This window comes from Dermacentor silvarum, chromosome 2, assembly GCF_013339745.2.
Source record: "Dermacentor silvarum isolate Dsil-2018 chromosome 2, BIME_Dsil_1.4, whole genome shotgun sequence".
NCBI lineage: Eukaryota > Metazoa > Arthropoda > Arachnida > Ixodida > Ixodidae > Dermacentor > Dermacentor silvarum.
Window position 1 is genome coordinate 184,431,760 of NC_051155.1, and position 7,954 is coordinate 184,439,713.

The window sequence follows — 7,954 nt, forward strand, 5'->3', positions numbered from 1 at the left end:
AACTAACTAACTAACTAACTAACTAACCGACCAACCAACCAACCAACCAACCAACTAACTAGATAACTAACTAAACAACTAATTAGCTAACTACACAACTAATTAACTAACTAACCAACTAACCAACCAACCAAACAAACAAACAAACAAATAAATAAAGCAACGTGTACACACGCAATCGCGTTTCGTGTATATGCACCGGAAATAGTGGCGCCGGCCACGCGAGTTGTAGGTGTATGTATAGTTGTAGGTGTATAGCGAGTTGTAGTTGCACGCCCGTTACAACATCGGCGCGCAGATACGTTCTTGTGTATCTGGGGTGCGCGTCGCTGTTTGCTCGCGGTGGTTGTCGTGCTTCCTCTTTCGCGCATCTTCCCACGTCGCGACGCATCCGCGCGCCGCCTGTCGTGAACGAAGAGCTTCGGGAACGCGTCGACGGCAAGCGAGTGACTGTTGGCTGCTTGCGTGTATTACAGGATAGGTGCGCAATGCACCTGACGTTCGGTTAACTTCCGCCCATGGTTTCAGGTGAAACAATGCGCTAACGCCGTCTTTGCGTCACGTTTCTCTGAACGCAGAGCGCGCGCATCTATTCCATCGTGTATAACGGAGCTTCATTGTCCACCGGCCGACCAGTTCGTGTGGCGATGAAGGGAAAGCTATACGAAGGCAACAACTGCGCTCCTAAACATGGTTCCGAAGTCTCGTGCGCGTCAGTTTGAGCTAGGAAATAGCGCATCTTATCTACTTACACACGGCGCTTATATCAATAAAGTAAGACACATTACGCTATACTCTGCGTAAATTTGAACTTTTTTCCTTTTTCTTTTTTCTTGCTTTTCCCTTCCGCATTTCGGCAAACGCGAAACCGTCTCACGTGGAAGCTACACTTATTCAGTATTCTACACTTATTCGAAACGTTGGCTCCTGATCGCACCTTGTTCTCGCGTTGCTCCTTCACTTATTCAATATGTGCTCCAAGAAACCGAAAGCGCGGCTATAGGTAGCACTGCCAATTCCTACCGGACCACTTGGTGCAGTAACACACGTGCAGAAGCTCCGCCCATGATGACTTCGTTTTAATACCGCAGAAAGTTGTCCGCGAGTATATATATATATCACCTTGTGGCTCATATTGCAATTTACAAATACTAGCCGTGGAGTTCGCAAGGCGATGGATCCACTTGGAACGAATTCTCAGGATGACACCAGTTTCGAGATATTAATTAACGAACTTCGCGGAGAAATGCATTGGTGGTCCAGTTACTTTTGTGTTCCAATGGTTAAAATGACGTTTTGTCAAGAAAGTTATACTGCGCTACGTACTATACTATACAGTGTAACGAGTGCAAGAGAAATATACCGCAGTCACTTCTGAGAGGAAAACTCACGCAATGCTCAGCGGAACAAGATTCACAGAGCACAGACTGTATATCTCACGTATATAGAACATGTTGCAGAAGCACGTACCTTGTTCAAAATAAATGCGTGTGAACTTGAGGGTATATGCGAACACACTCATAAGTTTGTTTTAAGTAGTGCTATATAGCTTGCTGTACAATGTATATATCTGAAGTCTCTGCAAACTGCGCGTAAGTGCGTTCTGATTTTCACTGCGACAGCATGTTAAAATCCTCAAAACTGGGTTTGTTGCGTGCGTCTGGGTTTCCTCCATACGGGGTTACCGTCAGGTCGCCTCCTCGTTCCCAGCTGCACCCTCACAAAATGGCGTCGAAAAGCAAAACTTTGATCAACACTCTGGGGTGAGAGAGAAAGGTAAAGAAAGAAAGAAGACAGAGAGGTTAACCATGTAGGGTAGCCCGTTTGACTACCCTAGACGTGGGGAAGGGGAAAGGGGGGAAGAAGGATAAAGGAGAGTCAGTGTGCACGCACCCGCAGATGGATGCCCACTCGCGCATATAGTCACGAGAGCTCGTCATCGCCCATTTGTCTTCAAGAAACGCAATAGCACTTTGGTGGTCTTGTGCATATACATATATTATATGAGACCATATTGGAATGCGCTGACTAAACCTATATCTGAATCCCGATAGGACACACCAGACAAGGACGATCGAGAGCTCTGTCGTCCTTGTCTGAGATGTGTCCTCTCGTGGTTCACATAGTTGTACTGAATTGTATATACTCAGCGCGTTACAAGATTAACGGACACTAACTTTAGCCCCATTTCTCGCTATATACTATAGAGTTCTTCGGCCAAGGTCCCAGGATGTTTGCTTGCGAGAACGGGCTTGTCATATAAGCGACTGAGACTATACAGTGCGCAGAGCATATCGCAATGAAGTTGCTTATGAGAAATTGTGGTGACCGCTGTGAAGAGTGTATATACTGCTGTCGTATAATTAATGTGTTCGGAGCCGCAAGTATCACTGAAATTTTTTTTTACTGTAAATTTAAGCTATTCCAAGTAAACACACAATCATGTTTCTTTTGTGGCTAAGAAAAAAAAAAAGATGATAACAAGCGTCACCAAAGATGCCAACACGCCTTTTCAACAACAAGAAATATAACTATAATACCGCACGCACCTGTCATTGAATGATGCATCTCTATATAGACCGGTGCGCGTGTACAATGCGATATTCAAGAAATAAGAGGAAAACACGGTCGGCGCCTTTTGTGTTTACTTACAAGAATGATTTATTTTTCAACGCATTGTCATGTGCTCCCAAAAACACATAATGCGTATGGTATATGCATGCACTAGCGCACAGCCAGCGTGCTTTTATCGCTCTGCCTGTTTACGTGCATAAAACGAGTATGTTTATCCCAGAAAAATGCGTCTATATTCTTTTCAAAGAATTACGTGACGTTATATTCACCTCATTGTAACATATTTCACCTTGAACGCAAAGCCCACGCAAACTAAACTTACGCGGAAACAGGGACTGCACTTAGCAGAGACTCATTTCATTTTTCCCATTTATATTTTCTTATGGCATCCCTGGTGGCCGAATCCGGCGGTAAGGGCGGTGCGGCGGCTTCCATGCCAATGATGAAAGGCGAAACGAAGGACAAAATAAAAGGGATCGTTGGAAAATACGTGCACATCATGAACGCTCCGACGCGAACTATAATGCCGTTGCCAGTCGTCAGAGAAGAGTATACGAACGACAGCTTACATACTATATGGGTGTGTGCAGATATACATATACGGGTGTGGCCTCTCTGCAGTTGTGCCTGCTATCGTCGCTTCAAATGTTGGATCCGCTTTATACGTATACCCATTGTGTATTTTACTCACGCATTTCCGCATTTCATAAGCGAAACCTTTTCTTATACAGTTCGGCAAGTACACTGTATATAAGAAACCGTCCAAGCAACCGAAAGCGCTGCTATTTGGAAAGTTTGTGTTTAGTGTATTTTAACATGCGTGTATCACGCGACATGTGATACGGATTGCTTGACAAGTCCGAGAATTGATACGCGTGTGTCTAGAAATAGGAAATCATATGTGATGGTATAGCTGGCATGCTTAAACGTCCCAGAGTAGTTCACTCCGACCGCTGTCAGAGCGCGTGTTTATTTATTTATTTATTTATTTATTTATTTATTTATTTATTTATTTATTTATTTATTTATTTATTTATTTATTTATTTATTTATTTATTTATTTATTTATTTATTTATTTATTTATTTATTTATTTATTTATTCAGTACACGCAAGCGAATAAACAATAACATCGCTTTCAGTGATAGTGCTTTGATATCCCGTTGCAGAAACTGAGCAGCAGCGTTCTGTCAACTGGATAGGCTTATTTCTTTCACTAATGTTTCCCTATATACGGAAGTCAGGGATATATATATCTTTTCGGCCAAGTCCAGCTGTGGAACGAGAAATCCCCGTGGCTGTATAGCTCAGAAAACCATGCATCTAAATCTTGCCACCGACCAGTCCTGCTCGCGTTAACGTGCGCAAGTCAAGCAGATCGGGCTCAAGTCGTATATATATATACATACATATGCGGTAGCGTGAACCTATCTGTGCACACGGGTTAAGTCCCGCTCTCCCCGACAAGCCTTCGTCGGTATATGTCGCATGTAGTTGCTTTAAAATACTATCGATTGCTTCCAATATGTCTCCTGCTGAAAGGAAGCAGTCCAATGTCGCCGCATACAGTTTGCAGCTGAGTGTCATACTGCCCATCGATGGCGAGGGCCACCACTGGAAAGAATGGCGCGGCCGTCGGCGTGGCGTGGCATGAGGGATCACATCACGTGGATCGCGTCGTAACTGAGAACAAATGGTTTTGACAACGCCGTGTGAGCCTTAGCCGCGCATGTTGCTCGCAGCATATAGCTATGATAAATAACGAAACATCGAAGGATACCGAGAAATATGAGTTCGTTGCGAACAGTTGTCGCATGTCTCAGTGGGCGACGAAGTTCTTACAGCTGCATAACGACGGTATTGTTGAACAGCTCCCGGAAGTGTTCGCGTAACAATGACTGCTTACGTTACGTCAGTTGTTCATATGCTGTCACTTAAAGCATGCAATAGACTGTCAAAAATACACCCGCTATATGCGCAAATACCGCTCATATTATACATCGCAAAATGTAGAGGAAACGGGGCAAGAGAAGACAACTACGCTTTGTCCTGTTAGCTCCTTATTGTCCTGCTTTTCTAGCTGTTCTTCCGCCATGATTTGCCAACGACATCGAATTCAGACGCTTTTGCAACATACCGCGTTTTATGTATCGCAATGTTCTGTCAAAGCGCAATGCAGCCTGCTCACGTACATTTTCTGAAGATGCGGACATCACTTACACGACAAATCTCAATGTATACCGGTAGCTGATTATATATATATATATATATATATATAGCGAATTCAACTTTTAATTATTCACTTTATGTTGCGTTTTGAAATCGTGAAATTGAGCATTGAAGTCATGTCTGTTCCTAAATGCGGTACGAAGTATATCGGGGTTCCTATTGACAGTTTTTTAAACGCATCCCTCTAATAGCCCGGAATAACACTGCGTCACCAGTGCATAGTTTAGCACATTTTGGAAACGGATGTACTTATAAATTTACGCTATAGTCTCAGGATTTCTGCTAAGCAGATATAACTTCAATAGTTCTCGGCTTCAATTTTTCAGTTGTAACAAGTGAGTAATTCAAAAAGCGTTTATTAGCAAATCTTTTTATAGGTACATCGAGATTCCCATTTATCTTGAAAGTAATGTCTACATTTTCATGTGTTCCACTTGAACAGGTCAAATTGCATTATCTCCCACAGGTAACTATGAAAAAAAATTTAACAAAAGAAAGAAACAAAAACAATGCCGGTACCGATCGCAGCAGTAAAATATAAACAAGAAATTCTAAACATGCACACGTGCAGTCACTCTCTGGAAATCCGTGCGATTGCTGCATTTTGTCGTCAAGGGCTTCGGTTGCACAGACAGCCTACAACACGAATACATTTCAAATCGTATACTGTCTCTGCTATTGTTCGATCTTTCGCTCAAAAAGCTTCTACGGCGCCGTATACATTGTATTTTGTGAAGAGAGGGCGTCTATAAAAAAATCTATGCTTTCGGTTTGTCCAGGGGCATTAACTTAATTGGCAACGAACAACTTCCCTCGCTTTGAGGGCACTCACAGAAATGTCTAGGAGGGCGCCCGCGCTGGATTTTCATTGAGCGCCGGCAGCCAAACTATACACGAGGAGCGCACCGCGTTATCCCTCATACCACGTCACTGGGGCGACACTGGTAGGTGGCGCCACCGTATGTCCTCTCACCCAATATTGCAAAACGATAGAATGTTCGGTGAGTCAGTATTACTATTGTTTTTAGAACAGCGCACAAGCACGAGTCACAATAACGAAGAAGGCCACGGGTTAAGCACTTCTCCCACGACCTTCTTCATCTTTGTGTGGTATCTTATTGCGCGGTTGTTATAAAAAAATACTGTGGCGCCATCTCGTCGCCATCGTCACCGCACTACGCTTTTCTTCTCACGCATTCGCCGTACCCTCCTCCGCCGACGCTCGCCACAGGAATGGGCGCCTAAGAGCTGCGTTCTAAGAAAAAAATTACTCCATCTCCCGCTGAAGGGAACCATGTGTGAATGCGAAGCAGCGGGGAGATGGTTAGCTTGAGCGGGAGATCGTTTCGCGGCCGCCGAGCGCTAATCGCGGCGCTGCACAGGCGAGAGAATGAGGCGCGCGCGCTCCGTCATTTTCATACCGCGGAACTACCGTGGTGCCCCCCTGCGGAGTATGCAGCTGTCGCACTACCTGTCGTGCGCGCCGCTCCGGATTCCTAGAGGGGAGAAAGGGGGGTTGGAGCGTAGGAAAGGAGAGAGGGGGAGGGAACGCACATGCGCTGTGGGGGTGTGGCACGCGGTCGCTGCTTCGTAGAGGATTCCTAGAGGAGAGAAAGGGGGAGCGTAGGAGAGGAGAGAGAGAGGGAGGGGACGCGCATGCGCTGTGGGGGTGTGGGACGCCGCAGGAGGGACGGACAGAGCCGCCGGAAAGAAATGCTTCGCATTTAAAATGTGGAAGACATAGGAGACGATTTACGGGGACAGCAGCGCATAGCACAAAGGCCTGGCAGGAAACCGCCGGTGCTGCAGGAGGAGATCACATAAACGGATTGAGCGCAAGGCGGGTATCAGTTGTGTGTCGAAACTCGAAGGCACATCGCCCTGCAGGTATACGCTATACATCTGCCCCGCGATAACGCCATGCGGCAAACATTTGCGCAAACAGTGAGAACGGCACTTTGGTTTCGACAAGTGCATTCCATTGCTGCTGGATGCTCATCTTCTCTCTCTCCCTCTTTTTGTCTCTTTCGCTCCTGAAATATTTAACATTTACTTTATTTTCATTTATCTACCTCTTCCTGTCACTTACGAATACACTGTCGCGTGACACGCGATCCACCGTTTGCATCAAAGAATGTCTCGTTTTCAAAGGCTTGCGCCACAATCGGCAAATTATGGAACGTGTATATAATACCGGGTGTTTCCGCGAACACTTTCAAAAACGTTTAAAGGTTGCCTGGGGCAGATAGCACAATTCTAGTTCATGAGCTGGTCTACTCGTAGAGGCGGACATTACTTGCAAAAAAAAAAAAATGATGCGGTGTGGAAACATTGACTTGGCCTCCCGGTGCATTCGTGGGCAACGGGAGGCAAAGTCAATGTTTCCTTTTGTGAACCTCACGCAGACACACCGCAGCGCCAGTACGTCAGTCTGACGTCAGGCATTTCAAAGTATTTTTTTTTTTCGCATTTGTGCCGTTGTTGAAGCTTGTCAAGTGCACTGATTGGCTCTTTGAGGATACGACGCGGCCCATTTTTTCAATAAAGAATTAACTGTGAAAACACCGTCCATATCTATGACGTCGCGGCGATGCTGGTGCGGGAAATTCACGGCGGCCTCCGCCACCACCCTTTCGTTTCTGCATGCGTCTTTTACGGCTTGCTAAGCCTCTTCTCACGGTAGTAACTTTCTTGGTATTGTATATATATATATATATATATATATATATATATATATATATATATATATATATATATATATATATATATATATATATACACTTTGTTAATACTGCGAGAAAAAAATTCGATTTATATAGTGTCTAACGACGACATCAAACACGCGACTCGATGTGTTCGTGCGCAAGCATCTCAAATTTCGCAACGAATTCCCAACCGTATAAGTGCTGTTCGCAGAAACGGACCAGTTATCGCGCACCTGTTTACTCTCCAGCCATCCGTATATATACGTTTGCAGCTCTTGTCGCCGTTTACGCAGAATTGATCTGCGGTGTGTATGTACACAGCGTGATCTGCGGCCTTGCCGTTCGTCGTGTGCTGCCGCGATCTTCTTGTTCGTAGAGTTGTCTTTTTCCACAAAAATAGCTAATCTCAGGAGGAGCAAACAGCGGCATCTTTTTCTGTCCAGATAG